This window comes from Terrapene carolina, unplaced genomic scaffold (genome assembly GCF_002925995.2).
Source record: "Terrapene carolina triunguis isolate 2854851 unplaced genomic scaffold, T_m_triunguis-2.0 Scaffold183, whole genome shotgun sequence".
NCBI classification, from domain to species: Eukaryota; Metazoa; Chordata; order Testudines; family Emydidae; genus Terrapene; species Terrapene triunguis.
In genome coordinates this window covers 4,079,015-4,098,612 of record NW_020664534.1, presented here as the reverse complement: position 1 = coordinate 4,098,612, position 19,598 = coordinate 4,079,015, and the positions used below count along the sequence as shown (strand labels likewise).

Sequence of the window (19,598 nt, the reverse complement as noted above, 5' to 3'; positions counted from 1 at the left end):
TTTTTCATAGCCAAGAATTTGGTAGGGCCCTAGCTATAGCTAACAATCTCTGGCCTGTGCTTCTAGTGTTGCCCTTATCCACAAAAGCTGGAAGGGTTGTTAAGCAATCAGATCACTGCTTTCTTGCAGCCTGTTCTATTAAGCATTGGTGTTTTTTCCCCTTGAAAACAAACGTATGGCATAGTGGACCTGATAAAAATCCACCTATCCTAATATGCCCTACCACCAGGAGAGTCTGGATCCTCAGTCTAACTTTGCTGCTAAGGTCCCTCACTAGTTAGTAGATATGCACTATTAAGGGGGAGGGAGAACACACATTAAGAGGGAAATATTCCATGCTAGACATCATCACTGACACCTAACAAGTTCACTAGGAGAAAGCTGGTTCCAGGGGTCACAGACAGTAGGTGCCAGGCAAAGGAAATGCAGGTGTTCTAGATCTGCAGCAACACAAATACAATAGCAGAGCCCACCCCACTGTGTTTCTCAGCCTAAAGCCAAACATTCCTTTGGAGGGGCAAAGAGCTCAGGAGCCTCACCTCACAGACCTGTTCTTTCTTGCAAGGAGCTGGACACCGCTTCCTATCCTCTCCCAGAAACATTACTTCTCGTTTAGGGCTTGATCCTACCCCAAAGAAATCAATGAGGGTGTTGCCATTCTATTCTGTTTTAGAGAAGTTCTTACACCGTAGCATCTGAGCACTATGCAGTCATGTGCTAAGCAATGTGACTACACATTTGTCATGTGGTGTTTGTTCTTTCACCCTCTCCCCAGAGTGGTAGGGTGTCTTGGTTCAACCACATGTGTTTGGTTTGGTTTGGTTTTATTTGTATTTTTTACTTCAATGGGAGCAGGATCAAGCCTTCAGTGGGACAGGAAACTAGCACCCTAGGCTACACCTCTACACTTCAAAGGTAGTTCTTTAAAGGAGAGAGGATCTTGAATCATTCTCCCTTCTAGTGCTTGCAAAAGGGAGTGAAACCAGATGGGAGAGGGACTGAGACTGTAAGCTCTCTGGGGCAGGAAGGGACTGGTTTTGTCGTGTTTTTTCAGCACTTAACCCAATGGGGCAGTGCTCCATGACTAGGGCTCCTAGGTGCCATGGTAATATAAATGTTATTCAAAACTTAAGACAATGAACAGCTGACTCCAAGACCAGTTATAGTAAAAACAAATTCAGTGATTTCCCTGCAACATTCTGGATAAACAAGACTTGCTCTGTCTTTAAAGGGAACCTTAAGATTTTAAGAAGCAAAATGTTTTTATTAAAACTGTGTCTATAATCAGCGAATCGACATGATCCTCAGTTCTCGGTGCTAGGCTATCAATAGGAAATCCTTCCCCGATTCTGCTTATAATCCAATAGCTGCTGTTCCACTGCTTAACACTGGATAATTTTGGACATATATTGACCTTTGACAATAATTTGGGGCACCTTGAAGATCGTTTTTTGAGGCAAACGTCCCCTTTGACCCCCCACCCCAGTAGTGCAGGGCCTGCTGTGAAATATGACTCTAGCCATGTTAGTCTTGCTATCCTTGACAAATATTAAACTATTTGTGTGAAATCATCTGTAGAAAAACTTCGTTCTGAAGCCAGCCAAGCATTTGAAGTCTCTCTAGCTGCTGACTACAGAGGAACCTGAAATGTTATTCAGAGGTCCATTTCCACTTTATCCAGCACTTTGTACATGAACTGGTATGCTTCTCAGAGGCATATGCAATTTGTATGTTGAGAGACCATATAATTTACAGTCACTGTTACTTTAGCTGGCAAATGTGGCTCAGACTATTCATTCCCTGTGCAGTATTTCTGCTCCTAAGTTAGGAATGATCATAACTTCAAAATTGTATTGACTGTCTTTTCAGTATAACATTTTATAGACTGGCTCCAGAACTAGTTTACTGAATATGCCAGTAATTTTATTGCTGCCACAATTCTAAATAAATACTCAGGTCAAATATCTCCAAACCCTATTTTTCTTTACCTTCCATTTTACAATTGCAATAGGACACTTCAAGTATGTATTTTCAAGAGTACTGGTGAATTTTCAGGTTGAAGGAAACTAGCTTTGCGCCTCCTAGGACACCTTTGGTATGCAATAAACCCCAGTCATACAATGCCTCTGATGTGTTATTGCTTAATTATTACCTCCAACTTGTGAAAGAAGTCAGAAGGAAATCTTCATTTGCTTTTTAGCTGAGATAGTTGCAGGGATGGATACACTGTGAAAAACAGTGATAAGATCAACTCGCTCCAAGATATTTCATTTCAAAGTATATAATTAGTGAATATATTTGAAGTGGCGAAAGGTCTCAGAAAACAGTGCATTTGTCAAGCTCTCTTCTTCTCTCCTATATCTATATATATTTTAGGCAGATAATGGAGGTGTGCCATGAAGTACTCCATTATAGTGCAAATTAGATGCTCACACATGGAAAAAAGGCTCGGAGCTAACAATACAAGCTTACGTACTGTAAGGACCTGAACTACGATGCGAGAAGGACACAAAGTTCTCCATTTCCTGTTCGAATTTCACCAACAAAAAAAGAAAGAAAAGTCTACAGGTCTTCAAAATGTAACTTTGTTGAATATGGATAACTGTGAAAATGAGTTGGGCTTGGCTTCCTCTTCATATCTTATTTTCAACTGCCATATCTTGACTACAGGTTTCAGTAATCCTTTATCTCCTGAAAGATGACAGCAAGAAATAACATCCTTTCAGATATTACCTTTTGACATGAATAACTTTCTACCACTCTCTGAACCAACCTCAAACAAAATCTACACAGAGCAGCTGAGATGCAAACAGAAATCTAAAGACCATATTAGCAATTGGATATTCTTGTATTTTTCTCATTTGTCCTACATAGACCTATTAAACAAGACTAGACATATTGTACGTATCCAAAGCCTGGAACTGGGGCACAGATGAGGAAGCTGGCATTCTTCTGGGACCTGTGTTCTTTAGAACTTGAGCCTAATAAATCTCCAGGGTGAACTGAAATCTTCAAGGATTACCCAAGTCCTAGTAATACATACATATGCTGTGCTATGCAGGATACTCCTTCTGGAGGGCCTGCACGATGCACTTAAAAGACTAATAAGACTAAAGTGAGAGAAAAATAAAAGAAAGACACAGAGAAAAGAAAGCAATACAGAAGAGAGCTAGCAGATTCATTGTTGTTCATCTGATTTGAAGCCTGCAGTTCAGCTCATTGTAGTTGGAAATGAAGTAAACCTGCCAGGATTAGTTTGAGTTTGAATTTGAAGAATTCCCTCCCTGCTACTCCTTTAGGGCCGATATCACAAGATTTCACCTTCATATAAATTGGAACCAGATTATAGGCCTCTTTCAGTTTCAGATCCAACCAAAACAATAGAGTCACAGCATGGTGAGGTATATCAGAGAACTGTAACTCATTCTTTGGTTTTCTATCTGCTTCGATCCCAGCCAGCTGACTAAGGTTCTCAAGGGACCATATACCAGTTGAGTGCTTGTATGCTTCCTCCTGCCCATGACTCATAACCTCCAACAGGGTGGGGGTAGTAGTGAAGAAGCTGGCAATATTGGCTTTATGCCAACTGAGAGTGCCTGAACGCTGAAACAATTCTCAGATGGCTGTGACCCAGGGACTTCTTGTTGCCAAATGGCAGAGTGCACAGTGAATGCATAGAGTTTTACCAAGATCCCCTGGGTCAGATATATGCTTATTAAATCACCAAAAGGTGGCATTCAAAGGTCTCTATCTAGAGCCAGTAGCCCACTGGTCATCATAATTATTACAATAATATTTAAGGAATTATGTATCCAGACTGGAAATAACTCTCTCAAAGCCTGGGAGTTAAGGCAGGTAAGTAGGAGGTGACATGTCTCAGACAGGCTCCTTTCAGACATGGTCATTGTTATTGTGTGCCTCATAATCTGAGCCTATTTATATACTAAATGGATGGTGATTAAGAGCAGGGCCGGCTCTAGGTTTTTTGCTGCCCCCCCCTCCCAGCCCTGGTCTCTCTCTCTCTCTCTCCCACCTCCCAACTGCACCCTCCTGCCGCCGCTGGGTCACTGGTAACTCACTCCCAGGGCGGGTCATTCAGCAGGAATTTTGGATGTGCACAGAACACAGACAGGTTTGGTTCCCATATGGTTACAGAACTGCAGTAAAGTGGAACAATTTTCAGCTTGTGTGATTGAAGGATATCTGGATGCATATTATAAGACTGTCCTACATAAATGAGGAAAAGTTGAGGTGCCTTTATTATTATTTTGTTCCATTCTTTGTTTCTATGGAGAATTTGCCAATGCAATATTACTGTCTTCCTTTTAAACAAAAACTAAAAAAAAACAACAACAATGGCTGTTGAAAATAGCAATTCAGTCCTAATAACCACTGGGAAGCATTTCTTGCTCAATTCTACTTTTTCTACAGCAGGTTACAGTGGATCAGTATATTTGATTTGGGAGAAATGAAGTAACAGCTGCCCAAATTGCCCTTGAGCACTCCTGAATTTTGAGGGTGTTCAAATCTGGAAGGCAGGTGCTAGATTCCCTTTCTGAATATTAGCTAAATCTGGAAAGGAAAAGTCAATTTCTGCTTCCATGGCTCAGAAGTGGAAATCCTCCTACATGCCTGGTACTGTATCTAAAGCTGCCCAGGTCCAGAGCCTCCCCTCCCTTACTTTTCATTTTAAATTCTATTGGGATCCACGTACCTCCCTTGCTAGGCTTCAGATAGAGAGGGGCACTGTCCATTTAGTCCACCCAGTTCTTTCTTTGGGGGAGAGCCCAGGGCTGGGGCGGCAGGAGGTGCGGGGGCAGGGGAAGGGCCCAGGGCTGGGGTGGCAGGAGGTGCAGGTGGGGGCCAGAGCTGGGGCAGCAGGGGGTGTGGGCAGGGGAGAGTTCAGGGCTGGGGCAACACTGGGGTGCGGGGGGAGCCCAGGGCTGGGGTGGGGGGGGGAGGGACAGCAAAAAACCTAGAGCAGGCTCTGTCCCTACCATTCACAGCAAGCTGCAGCATGAGGTTTCAGTTCCACACTCCTTCCCCCTCCCTTTCCTGTTAATTGCGGCCGAGGAAATGCTGGGAAATGTAGTTCTTTCCCTGCTCCAGGGCTGGCTCTACAGGCAGGGAGCTAACCAAGGAACTACAGCTCCCAGGGCCCCCGGTTGGTTCTCAGCTCCCATGCTGGATTCTTGCGCCCCTGCAAATTTGCCACTGCAAGCAACTGCTTGCTTTGCTGGTGCCTAGAGCCGGCCCTGATTAAGAGATTGTGAAATCTATAAGAAAGGAGTATACAGATAGAAAAATAATCAGCAGGGGGCGTCCCGTTTATGACTAAGGTAAAAGGATTAGTCTTGTATATCAAGGAATGCAAAGAAACATGCAGAACCCTTCACTGAGAAGGCAAGCGAACAGGGGATTAAATAGATGAATGGATGGTCACAGTCAACACTAGCTGTAAAATTCTAGAAGGATTTCGGGGGTGAGCACTGCTATAAGACAAAGTATCTAGCTAAGTAAGTCCAGGATGTGTTTTATGGATTTTATTTTATACATACCGGTTTGTTTGCAATACTTTTACTTGCAAGCACTTGAATCTTGATACTTTGTTAGATACGTTTATAGTGAAAGCAAGTAAAAGGATTATTATGTGCTCTGTGTTAAGCGGAGTTGTGATCTGAGGTTAACTGGGGTACTTCTTGGGGGAGCAGTGAATAATGTGAGTGTCCAGCGGACCAAGGACTGGACACTCCAGGGAGACTCGGAAGTTGGAGTGTGCGTATTGCCAACCTTTAGAGTGAGAACAGGGTCTGTGTAGGCGTAGAGGAGAGTGCTTGTGTTGTTCATGGCTGGTGGAGTTGGAAAGTGGGAAGTGTCACAATGGCCAGTTAGGGCTAGATTCTTGCTGCTTTGTATCATCTCAGAGGCAAAAAGTGGCTGCAAGAAAAGGAAAAATATCTGGCCTAAAATCTGCATATTAAATCCATAAGAAGGGGTGGTTTTATTTTGGGGAAGAGGGGTTTATTATTTTTCAACAGAACAGTAAGTATAGAAGTGGTCTAATGGGAGCTCTCTCTCTCTCTCTCACACACACAGAGCCAAAGAGCAAGTGGTGCCCAAACTGGGCACAAATCTGTAATCAAGCTATTGTTAAGGCTATGTGATGGGTGGGCTTGGCAGAATTCAATTTTTCTCATCGACAGAGAATAGCAATGTTTATTTTTGAGCACTTTTTAAATTTTTTATTTATTTTTATTTAAATCTTCAGTTACCCATAATTTTGGGTGTATATATTTTTTTAAATCTTTATCAGTTTAAATTTTCACACTTGTGGGAAATTATGAGGGAGCCAGACCACAGGGCAGATCAGACAAAAATTATTTAATAACAGACATCAATTTCAAAAAATTAAAGCTTTGTAACGGTTAAAACAAATTCTCAACATCCTATGTCACAATATACAAAGTAAATCAAATTAAGTTTTCAAGCAGCATTTTTCTTTGCCTATCTGTACAATTTTATCATCATCAATGGAAATATTTGCGCATATGGTGGAATCAACATTTACCAATAAAAATCTGATCAGTCACAGTCTAGTGTTGGGTGAACAAAGTTTAGCAAACTCAACTACACCCAAATTTTCTCACAACATAAGTGACACCAGCTCAAATGAACTTGAATCCAATTTCCAACCCGAGAGTGGGAGTTGTAGAGATTTGGCTGCAGGGGAAGTACCAGGCCAAGAAGAGTCCTTTGTTCCAGGACATCATCCTTGGAGCTAGGGTAGGAGAGAGAAAATTTGGGTACGTAGTACTTACTGTGTTAGTGTATGTAATATAATTAGGAGTTGATGTGAAGAGATCTTTTATCAGACAGGCTGTTATAACAGAGAAAATTAATAGCTGTGGTGTAAATGTAGAAATGAAAAGGAACTTTATTAGTGTTTGCTGATGATTCATTCTCTCATATGCCAATGTTAACACTTTATAAATATGCGCACGCGCTAGCGCATAAGTATCAGCATATGCTTGCTTTCCCTCCCTATCTGTCTGCAAGATGAAGTTTTCAGTGTATTTACAGGAGTAATACATATGCTGTGAATTTTCATTCCTAGGTTTCTGGAGTAATAACAAAACTTAATAGTACATAACACAAAAACATAAGAATGGCCATACTGGGTCAGACCAATGGTCAATCTTGCCCAGTATCCTGTCTTCCAACAGTGGCCAATGCCAGATGCTTAAAAGGGAATAAACAGAACAAGGCAATCATCAAGTGATACATCCCCGGTTGTCCATTCAAGTATTTGGCAGTCAGAGGCTTAGGAACACCCAGAGCATGGGGTTTCGTCCCTGACCATGTTGGCTAATGGCCATTGATGGACCTATCCTCTATGAACTTATCTAATTCTTTTTTGAACCTTTTCACAGTACACCCTGGCAATGAGTTCCACGGGTTGATTGCTCGTTGTATGAAGAAATACTTTCTTTTGTTGGTTTTAAACCTCCTGCCTATTAATTTCATTGGGTGACCCCTAGTTCATTTGTTATGTGAAGGGGTATAACAGGATGCACTCACCTCTCATGAGCACCCCCTTGGCCGAGTGCGTGCGCCTGCACACTCTCTCAGTGACTGTCTCCAGGAAGGGAGCCCTGGGGTACTGCTCTATCCCAGAGCAGAGACAATATCTTCACCCTCTTGGGTCTTCATAGCTACAGCTCTCCAGCTGAGCCACTATAGTTCAGTTCCCCCTCTGCGGTGCCTCAATGTCCAGGCCACTTTCCCCCAGTGGCTAATGGGGGGTCCTGGGTCTGCCCACTACTCTGGGTCCCAGCCCAGGGACCCTGTAGATCACAGCTGTGTCCCTTTAACTATTTTGCACAGCTTCTCTAATTCCCTGGGCCACTTCCCTATGGCCCCGTGCCATCTTCACCCTTACCTCAGAGCCTTGTCCTAATGGAGTCCCAGCAACCAACTCAGGGCTCCTTCTCACTTCCCCCAGCTTTTGGCAGCATTGCCCTATCTGGGGACCATCCACACTCCTACAGCTCCAGCAAGGAACTGAACTCCCTCTGGCCCTGCAGCTCTTCTTATAGTAGGCTGCTGGGCCCTGATTGGCTGTTTCCCACATAGCCACTCTAGGCAGTTTGGAGGACCCTCTCCACTGCCCTCTTTTGGGGTGGGTGTGGCAGGACCATGAGGCCTCCAGCTGGGGGCCTCAGAGGATCTGGTATGCCCTGTCACAAAGGGTAAATAACATTTCCTTATGCACTTTCTCCATATCATTCATGATTTTATAGACCTCTATCATATCCCCCCTTAGTTGCCTCTTTTCCAAGCTGAAAAGTCCCAGTCTTTTTAAACTCTCCTCATATGATAGCTGTTCCATACCCTTAATCATTTTTGCTGTCCTTCTCTGTACCTTTTCCAATTCCAATACATCTTTTGAAATAGGGCAATCAGAACTGCACACAGTATTCAAGGTGTGGGTGTACCATGGATTTATATGGAGGCAATATGATATTTTCTGTCTTGTTATCTATCCCTTTCATAGTGGTTCCTAAGATTCTGTTGGCTTTTTTGAGCAGATTTTTTCAGAGAACTATCCACAATGACTCCAAGAGCCCTTTCTTGAGTGGTTGTGAAGTGAAGTTTGTAAGGACATTGGAAGTGTTAAGATCAGCTTAGAATGTGTTTTGCTTTTATTTCATTTGACCAAATCTGACTTGTTATGCTTTGACTTATAATCACTTAAAATCTATCTTTTGTAGTTAATAAATTTATTTGTTTATTCTACCTGAAGCAGCGTGTTTGGTTTGAAGCATGTCAGAGAGTCCCCTTGGGATAACAAGCCTGGTACATATCAATTTCTTTGTTAAATTGACAAACTCATATAAGCTTACAGCATCCAACGGGCATAACTGGACACTGCAAGACAGAGGTTCCTAGAGTTGTGTCTGGGACCGGAGATATTGGCTAGTGTCATTCAGTTGCAAGTGGCTTGGAGCAGCTGACATGCCAGAGGCTGTGCGTGAACAGCCCAGGAGTGGGGGTTCTCACAGCAGAGCAGGGTAAAGCCAGCTCCCAGAGTCAAGGATGGAGTGACCTAGCAGATCACTGGTCCACATAACACCAGAGGGGAATGTCACAGTGGTAACAGCTAATTTAAAACCCCATCATCATTTTGTATGTATAGTTGGGATTATATTTTCCAATCTGCATTACTTTGCATTGATCAACACTGAATTTTATCGACCATTCTGTTGACCAGTCACCCAGTTTTGTAAGATCCCTTTGTAACTCTTCGCATTCAGCTTTGGACTTGCCTATCTTGAGTAATTTTGAATCATCTGCAAATTTTGCCACCTCACTTTTTACCCCTTTTTCCAGATAATTTATGAATATGTTGAACAGCACTGGTCCCAGTACAGGTCCCTGGGGGACACTACTATTTACCTCTCTCCATTCTGAAAACTGACCAGTTATTCCTACCCTTTGTTTCTTCTCGTTTAACAAGTTAGTGATCCATGACAGGACTTTCCCTGTTCTCCCATGACTGCTTACTTTGCTTACAAGGCTTTGGTAAGGGATTTTATCAAAGGCTTTCTGAAAGTCCAAGTACTTGACCCATCAAAGAATTCTAATAGATTGAAGAGATATGATTTCCCTTTACAAAAGTCATGTTGACTCTTCCCCAACATATCGTGTTCATCTATGTCTCTGATAATTCTGTTCTTTACTATAGTTTTAAACCAATTTGCCTGGTACTGAAGTCAGGCTTACCGGCTTATAATTGTCAGGATTGCCTCAGGAGACTTTTTAAAAAATTGTCATCACATTAGCTATCCTCCAGTCATCTGGTATAGAAGCGGATGTAAATAATAGGTTACATACCACAGTTAATAGTTCTGCAGTTTCAAATTCGAGTTCCTTCAGAACTCTTGGGTGAATACCATCTGATCCTGGTTACTTATTGATGTTTAATTTACCAATTTGTTCCAAAACCTCCTCTATTGGCACCTCAATCAGGGACAGTTCCTCAGATTTGTCACCTAAAAACAATGGCTCTGGTGTAGGGATCTCCCTAACATCTTCTGCAGTGAAGATCGATGCAAAGGATTCATTTAGCTTCTCTGCAACCGCCTTGTCTTCCTTGAGTGCTCCTTTAACACCTCAATCATCCAGTGGCCCCTAGCTTCTCCATTTTTGTATAGTTCCCCTTCTGAAGTTAAATGCTACTGTGTGGGCTTCTTTGGCGTTTCCCTCCCTCCCACCTCCCCCCACAGGATTTTAAAATTCAATTATATTATGGTCGGTATTACCAAGCAGTTTGTTATATTCACCTCTTGGAGTAGATCCTGTGCTCCACTTAGGACTAAATCAAGAATTTTCTCCCCCCTTGTGGGTTCCAGGACTAGCTGCTCCAAGAAGCAATCATTTATGGTGTCTAGAAACTTTATGTTTGCATCCCATCCAGGGGTGACACGTTCCCAGTCAATATGGGGATATTTGAAATCCCCCATTATTGTTGAGTTTTCTATTTTTATAGCTTCTCTAATCTCCCTGAGCATTTCACAGTCACCATCACCATCCTGGTCAGGTAGTTGGTAGCATATTCCTACTGCTATATTCTTATTACTCCAGCATGAAATTTCTATCCATAAAGATTCTATGGTACAGTTTAATTCATTTAAGATTTTCACTATATTTGACTCTATGCTTTCTTTCACATATAGTTCCACCTCCCCAGCAGCATGGCCTACTCTGCCATTCCTATTTATTTTGTACCCTGCTATTACCATGTCCCATTGATTGTCATCATTCCACCAAGTTTCTGTGATGCCTATTAGATCAATAACCTCATATACTACCAGGCACTCAAGTTCACCCATCTTAGGATTTAGACTTCTAGCATTTATACACAAGCACTTTCAAAATTTGTCTCTTTAGTTGTCTTTCTTGATGTGATATAATTGAAAGGGTCTATTTTTCATTTGACTGTTTCTCTTCAGTTCCTACCTGTACTTTATCAACTTCCATCCTCTCCTCTTTACTAGGATGTAGAGAATCCCTGTTAATAGATCCTCCACTATGGGATGTATCTAGCCAAATCACATGCTCCTCCACAGCTTTCCCCCAGACTTTAGTTTTAAAACGTCTCGATGACCTTTTTAATTTTACATGCCAGCAGTCTGGTTCTGTTTTGGTTTAGGTGGAGCCCATACTTGCTGCATAGGCTCCTCCTTTCTCAAAAGACTCTCCAGGTTATAATAAACCTAAAACCCTTCTCTCTACACCATCATCTCATCCATGCATTGAGACCCTGCAGTTCTGCCCATCTAACTGCATGTGGAACTGGAACTATTTCAAAGAATGATAACATGGAGGTCCTAGACTTCAATCTCTTACCTAGTGTCCTAAATTTGGCCTCCAGGACCTCTCTCCTACCTTTCCCTATGCCACTGTAAAGTAAAGAAGGTTGTTTCGGTCATAAATAAAATATAGAAAAAACAAAGTGGTTGAATACCTCTGGCAAACAGACTTTGCAAGTCAAAACTGTCCGAGTTTTAATGAGAATAGCTGTGGCAATCAAAATATAAGGTGACTGGCGAGTGAGGTGCATTTGTGGGAGGAGTGGTGGTGGTTGTTTTTTTCCCCCCCTTCAACCAGTGGTGTTCCTGCTTTCTGGAATCTGGTGCACAATCAAATGTAAAACAACAACAATTAAGGTCTTGTCCCCTGTTTTACTCAGACTTGTGCTTTTATTCAGCCAAGCAAGTCAACAGGACACAATCATGCACTTCAATGTCCTGATGCGACAAAGCACTTACTCTTAAGTCACCCACCAATATCTTCAGAATTACTAACATGGCAAGAGAAAATGACAGAAAAAGCTAAGTATGTTATCTTACATCTTCAGGAGAGGGATTTGGTTATCCTACGATGAATTTATTAGCGAACATACGGTAGTTTACAAGAATTTCAATTATTCCTTTCCTCTAAACTAAGACACTTTGTCACTTCACGTGAAGTCAATCGACTTATTACAAGGAAATCTCGAGAAGAAATACACAGGAGAAGGAAGAAGAGATTTAACAAGGAGGATCTCTTGCTAATTAGGCATAGCTCTGACATCATTATACCTCATTGGCATAAGTACATGTAGAATAACTGGGAAAGAATATTAGAGGAAGAATGGGTCTCCTTCTAAACACCATGTCCTGCAACATTACAGAAATAGCATAATGCACTGGGTGCATAAGTCATACAGACAAAAAGCTCTCACCACAGTGTTTTGGACTTAAAGTCTTATTAAAATGTAATGCGGGTAGAGCTCAAAAATAAAAGGTTAGAGGTACCAAAACAACAAGAATAATTGCAGTCCCTATGTTCCCAGCAGAGCAGGGACTGCTCCCTCTATGTATCTTCTGGGCAATACTCACCCACAAAAGGTGGGAGACGGATGAGCAGGAGGCAAGTACCTGGCTCCACACACTGCTCCACCAGCCTGTAGAGCTGACCAGGCATACACAGGGGGAATGTTCTGCACCTACTGAGGAAGGCTTGCTCTACCCTTCCCTCAGCACAGGCTGTGCCCCCAGGTCATAAACAGAACATTTACCTGGATGTAAGCAGGATCTGAATGAGCTCTCCCCGACATCTAGTCATAGGTGCCGACTCCGTGGGTGCTCCGGGGCTGGAGCACCCACGGGGAAAAATTAGTGGGTGCTCTGCACCCACTGGCAGCCAAGCTCCCCTCATCCCCCATCCCACCTCCTCCCCCCGAGCGTGCCACATCCCTGCTCCTCCGCCTACTTCTCAGTGCTTCCCCTCCGGCTGCTACCAAACAGTTATTTGGCAGTGTGCTGGGAGGGAGGGGGAGAAGCGGGAATGTGGAGCGCTCAGGGGAGGAGGGGGAGAAGACGCGGGGCAGAGGCGGGGACTTTGGGGAAGGGATGGAATGGGGGTGGGGCGAGGGCGGTGCAGGGGTGGGGCTGGGGTGTGTGTGCCAAGCACCCACTGGGAACAGTGGAAGTTGGCGCCTATGCATCTAGTGATGCCCTGGATGAAAAGACTTCAGGAACAGACCGTATTTGCCTAGACACATCTACTCTGCCTTCATGTGCAGCAGACAGACCTGCGTTGCCAAAAAGTGATCAATTTTGGCTGATGTTGGGTTACAGTTCACTTCAGTATTAAATGCAGGGGTAATAAAATGTTATCCTTATTGTATGAGTGAAAAGCAGCAGAACTGTACTTAATGCCCTGATTAAGGGGGTCACCCTAAACTGAGCCTCACTTGCTAACCAGAGGCCAAATCCCATGGAAGATGAGAGGGGGCGGGGGACAGTGTTCCCACCTGGTGGTGTGGACTCTGCCTAAAGAGTCCTAGACACCATTTGACCCTCCCCTCTCCAGTGTTTAAAGACAGAGCCGGTTGTATTCAGGTGGGAGTTGTTTCTGGTCAGTGATTGACGAGCAGGTCTAGGGGCTAAGCCCTAGCCCTGGAATGGGGACGATGTTGCAGTGAAAGACAACAAAGAGGCAGTAGCCCAGACATTCCCTGCTATCCAGAGAAAACACTCAGAGCTGGACTAAGTGGGGGAACCTCAGAATGTGGCATTGCAGAAGTGGCAGTGATAGCAGCAGAGAGAATTGTGGCAGAGGTGGCAGTGACCAGAGGCAGCAGTAGCATTGCTTGATGCCCTCCCCCCGTTTTCAGGTGTGGGAGGTGGATCCAGGTGACTCCACCTCTGAACTCTGGGTCTTTGCTGACTCAGGACAACCAACTGAGAGTGGGGTGCAGTGGAGGGAGAGGGGAGTGATGTGTTAAAGGAATATTTGTTGTCAGACTTTCACACCATAAGGTGAGAACCTGAGGCAAAGGGCACTGCCCAGCGTACTCAGGGGTGGGTGTTTGCTCATAGTTACACACTTTCAAATCATGGATGTGGAGTTTCCCCAAAATAATGCTGGGTTCCTTTTCCCTTTTTATTAAAGGCTGTCTTTGCTGTACACCAACTCAGTGCTTGTGAGAGGGAAAGTATTGCCTCTTAGAGACACCCAGGGGTAGTGTTTATTTTCCCAGATTACTGGGTGGAGACTCAAACCAGTTGTGTTGTACCGTTAAGAGGATCCCCTAGATGTTGAATCTGACCCTTGTTGCTGCCGACCCCCCACAGCAGAAGGGTTACATAAACAAACATAACATTGTGAAGTGATGACCTGGGGAGAATGCTCAATTTAACTAATAGGTTAGAGTATTTTAGGAACTATTAAACATTAAAAAGTGTGGCTGCTATAAAACCAGGAAGAAAAATAATGATATATTTGGCAGTGCATCATTAACGAAAAAACCAAAATAAAACAGAACATCCAATCTTCGATATTTACTGCACATATGCCAGGTTGTTAATTTTACTGACATTTTATTCAGTCATCCCATATTACAAAAACAACAAGGAGTCTGGTGGCACCAGACTCCTTGCTGTTTTTGTAGATACAGACTAACACGGCTACCCCCTGATACTTGACCCCATATTACAGCATCCCAGTGACAGGAACAAAACATCAGTAACTGAACACAAATGGCTTCATTTTCAGAGGCTTTGTCCTCACTATTGTTTGTTTTGGTTTTCTTTAATTCACCAGTTCAGCTCTATCAGGAACAATACTCATGGCACAGGATCTGAACTGCAACAGTGACACTGGTGATTAGTAATTGGGATAGCCACTGTATAAGCAACATCAAAGTGATATAAGAAGGAATAAAACCAAAGAAGCAAAATTAAGGCTAAAACCTCCCTATTTCTATATACATTCAAGTGTTCACAGTTATTCTGGATAAATCATTGCTAAACGAAGAACAAACCCACTAGCATTTGAAAGATTATAGGTAAATGAAAACAAGGTCCAGCAGAATATGCCTTAGGGGAGCTTCTTTTCAGTGTCAATTTCTAAAATAAGCAACCACAGGACTAAGAAGGATGTTCTACTACATTATATACATTTAAAGCAAAGTGCCATTGACTTTCATGGTGTTTGGGTTATCATGCTCCCCAATGGATCAGATTTTGAACATCACTGGAAACTGCACCTGTGCGTCAGCGTCAATAACACAGTTTAACTTGTTCAGTATCTCTAATGCTCTTAACATCTGGATGCTGGTTCTTCACTTTAAAACACACATCAGGAAACTGCTTTGTTTTCCAGCACCTTGGCAAGGTTTGACAATTCTCTCCACCACCTTGGCATGAAATTCGTGTTCCTTGTCCTATCCTCTTCAAGGGCCTGAATAAACCTGGCTCCTGTCCACTTCTCTAAACTCAGCCCCTTCTGCTCTTCTTGTCCCCTTCGTTCCATGCAAGCCACTTGCCCAGTGGTTAAAGTAGAATGAAACGAGGGGGAGCTAATCATCACACCAGCCAAGGAGGCAGTAGCGGTATAAGCGGTGCTGAGAGGAAGGAGAATTGCCCTCTGCTTTTAGCTGCATTCCCCTGACTTTCCCTTATTTTAACCCCACGCGTAACTGGTTTCTTCAATCCAAATTGATTATTCCTCTCCCTCTCAGCTCTATACATTTTTCCATATGAGAAATGCTTTCTGGAAATCCCTTCTCTGACCAAGTCTGCCATGCCTCCTTATTATATTTCCAAAAGACCCTAGAGCCCTCTCCCCATTGAGACCAAGCCACTGATATTCCCATCCATTCCCCTATTTTTAAAAATAAATGAAATATTCAAAATATAAAATCCAAACAATGATTATGGAACTAACACATCACTGTTACATCCACATTGCTTGCTGTTCCTTCCAGTTCCCCTCCTGGCCTGGCATTTGAGCATGGCCTACCTAGGACTGAGTGTCTTCCAATTAAAGTAAATGGGACTTTGGTCCCTGACATCAGTGTGAGCAGGATCAGGCCCCTAGATTCTATGATCTTCAAAGCAAGTATCTGTCCATAAAGTACCAATGTATTCTTTATATTACAGATAAATAACAATGATGGGCCAAAACCTGCTCTGAAGATACATACATGGAAGGTCCTCTCCACTAATAGATCTCATCTCTTGTGCATAGGGGGTCAGTCCCTCTTCTGTAGGCCACCACTTTCTCTCTCCCTGACTTTCTAAGACCCTGCAGAGGGCATTTTCTGGAATTAGGATTATCACTAATTCCACATTATTAGAAGCAATGTAGAAACGGAGAGATGTCAGTTATCAATTCAATCTGATGTTTTGAAGATCACTCTTCTGATACAGCATGTCTGTAGAGCACATCTGCCTTTAATGTACGGGGCTCAGTCCCACAGCACATTTGTACATATATATGTGCATATCTCCTATTGAAGGAATGCAAGGTCAGGCCGCAGTTTGTAATTGTATATAATTTAATTCAAGATATTTCACACGTACAAAAAAAAAAAGCGCCAAGTTAAGGGGGAAACACACTGATGGACATAATTAACACAAAGGCTTACTATGAAAATCCCAGGAGGCTTTGAATTCAGTGTCTTTGAAATCAAAAACAGGCACCTTATCAACTAGGTTACAAATGTTCTCCAGCAATTTACAATCCAAACAATTCCATTGAATAATACCAGTTGGTTGAACTGACCTCACTGTGGTTGTATGGGGTGTACATCAGGGCAAAATCTGGTCTATTTTGTTTAATATTGATAGAGATTTACAGGTATCATTTTAGCTACCAAGTAATTGGTGTCTAGATTGTTCCTTGAACGCAACAGAAATATACTGACATTTTTAGAACAAATGTAGTTCAAATCATATGTGGTGGGTGCCCAGATCAACATGCATGGAAAATGCAAGGAGAAACAGACTTAATTATTGTGCAGGAACAAAGGAACTAAAATGTTTCCTGTATGTGATGGAGGGATTAAGTCCATGCAAATGCACAAGAATTTTTTTTGAAGTACTGTGAGTGCAATTCCATAGATTTGTCCTCAAGTTTAGTCCTGTACAGAAAGCAATCACATTTTTCTCTACCTTCACTCTAATCGCTACTATAACAATTTTATATATACAAATACACATATTGTAAATAAACAACCATGTGATTTGTCTCAGGGATGTATATTTTGTACTCATGAAAATTAAAACAATTAATAGCTCTGCAAATTGAAGGTCTCAAGCATTGATGTCACTAAACAAAATTTACTAACGGACTTTAAGCTGGACTTGCAGAGATGCCAAACTAAAAGCTATTTACCTTTTCCATCTTTGTACTGTGTTTTAAGAAACTTCCACCATGAGTTTAATTCAGCTTTATTTGCCAGACTCTGTCAAAGGAAATAAATTCTCCCACAATTCATCTGTTTGAGTGACATAACAGGCAATCCCACAGGAAGCCAGAGAACTAGAGTGCTTCTCATCACCACAACCCATACACTAATGATTTTCACAGTGGTTGATACCACAAACCGTTTCTAGAGCCACATTGTCATGATTAAATTTAATCCTTTCAAATTATTCTCCACTATTACTCTGGAACCCAAGCAGCGACACATATTGCAGGTTAAGGGAGATTTCAGCTTGACCATGGCATTGTTCCATGACCAAGAGCCAAAACACATCTATAACTCTAAATTCTAAGCACTAAACAACTGCCCTGGATTGTAGAACTCAATGATCGGCACAATATAAAATTCCACCCTTACATCAATCTCTCATTTATCTTCTGGCTACATGCTTGGATACATTGTTTTCAGCACAGCTTGTCTGATTCATAAGCTGACAGGGTAAGTAGGAAAGGGCAGAAAGGACAAACTGTGCTGTTAAGTAATTTAACCTCATCGGCGGCATTACTGTATCGGAAGGGATAGTCATTACTCTGTGAGCGTGATTACAGTACATCAATTACAGTGGATCCTCTGAGCAGCCATGAGATAAGATGTAGGTTTATCCTTTCCCATAAAAAATATTTTTACTTTAATTTATTTCAACAACAGACTAGACTGAAACCATTTTTCTTCTGTTGATCTCTTAGTGTCTATGATCAATGACTAAAAGCAAGTTTAATAATATTATTGTTTCTGCAATTTGATTTTGAAAAACACTGTGGCTAAAATTCCATTTTCAATTACACCCATGTAAATCAATGGCTTTACTCTGTATTTGCACTAGGGTAATTAAGAGTAAAATTCGCAATTTAGCCAGTACCAGTCAGCAAAGTAATAAAAGTTAGACATGAGAGAGAATTGAAATCAACTTACCTACTGTATCAGATCCTCATGCGCTACAACTCCTTCTCAGTCTGAAGAAAATCTGACCTGTAGAAGATGAAGTAATAAGTTTTCTCTTATAACAAAATATTGACCTATACTTCATAAAACTTTAGACCAGGTTAACAAATACCAAGCTTTTCAGGGGACAAGCCTGACACCGGGAGCTTAGCATCCTGAAACCTTTTGCTGTTTCTACCATAGATATATGCATTAACGTTCTTTATATATTAAAACATGCACAAATAATATAACATTGCCAACCAGTGGCCCATCTTGTATCTTTACTCAGAGAATTGTCACTGAGATCAATGTGTTTTTTGTTGTTGCCAGAATTAAGATCACAGGTTTGGATCTTCAGAGGTATATTGAGGGAGAGACTGTCAAAAGCACCCAAAGCCCATTGACTTTCAATGGGATGTATGTGCCTAAATTCTTGGTGCGCTAGGTGCTCTTTGAAAACCTCCCTCCAAGAGTTAACGGCAAAAATGTTGTAAATGGTCTTGTATCATATCTGGCTGCCCACACACCCGCACACACTAATGACTCAAGGCCTGCAACTGACTGCAATTCCATGGCCCCAACTAATATGGCAGAATTCAAGTCTATCCACAAAAAAAGCAGGGTGGATCCTAAAATGAATAATAACCTGCAATAATGCTGAGCTGCGGCTTCTCTCCTCTTTCTGCCCTTGCCTTTGCTCATTTTTAAAAGGTCTGTAATAATGTCTCCCAAACGAACAAAAAAGGAAGGCGTAGGAAAGCAAGAGGGAGGGCAGATGAGAGAGAGAGGGAAGAGGAAAGGGAAATCAAGAGGGATAGATAGTGATGTGGCCAGGAATTATTTTTATTATACTAATTCCACCTTTGCCAACCCACCCCCCAAAAAACTACTCAGACTACCTATTTTGCTGTCTTATATTGAAGCATTTTAATTGGGAGTTGGTAAGGGGAGTGTAAGCAGTTTTACACCAGTGCCGTTTTCCTGAAATCACTGGAGTGGTACTAATGTAAAGCTGGGAGTGACCATTATTTGGTCTGACATGTTTCAGTGCAGGGAGTGGCAGGGAGCTGTGAAGCCTCCATGAGTTGATAAGATTACAAGGTATGTGAACATGGAAGTGGCCAAATTCTTACCCCGGGCGGGGGAGGGCTGGTAATTTCTCAGCCAGGTATATTTTACCGGATACCTGAGATATTCATCAAGGATGGGATATACCTATCCAACTAGGGAACAGATCTATTTTTGGCTGATATTGAAGAAGGCATCAGTAAATATCTGGGAACCTGTCTAGGATCAGGGGAGATAGCCAAGCTAATTGCTGGTGCCTCCTTGCAGTAGATGTCCAGTGCAAGTA

The 19,598-nt window shown here is 42.3% G+C and overlaps 1 protein-coding gene across 4 annotated transcripts in view; it reads right to left on the bottom strand.

The window, feature by feature from the left end:
- Positions 1-18,289, bottom strand: part of LOC112107002 (poly(rC)-binding protein 3-like) — a 457,963-nt gene extending 439,674 nt beyond the window's left edge. For all 4 annotated transcript variants that reach the window (XM_026654134.1, XM_024200517.2, XM_024200513.3 and 1 more), the window contains exon 1: positions 18,233-18,289. The gene's annotated coding sequence lies outside the window, so the exon portion shown is untranslated. The remainder of the gene's footprint in view (positions 1-18,232) is intronic.
- Between the last annotated feature and the right edge of the window lie 1,309 nt (positions 18,290-19,598).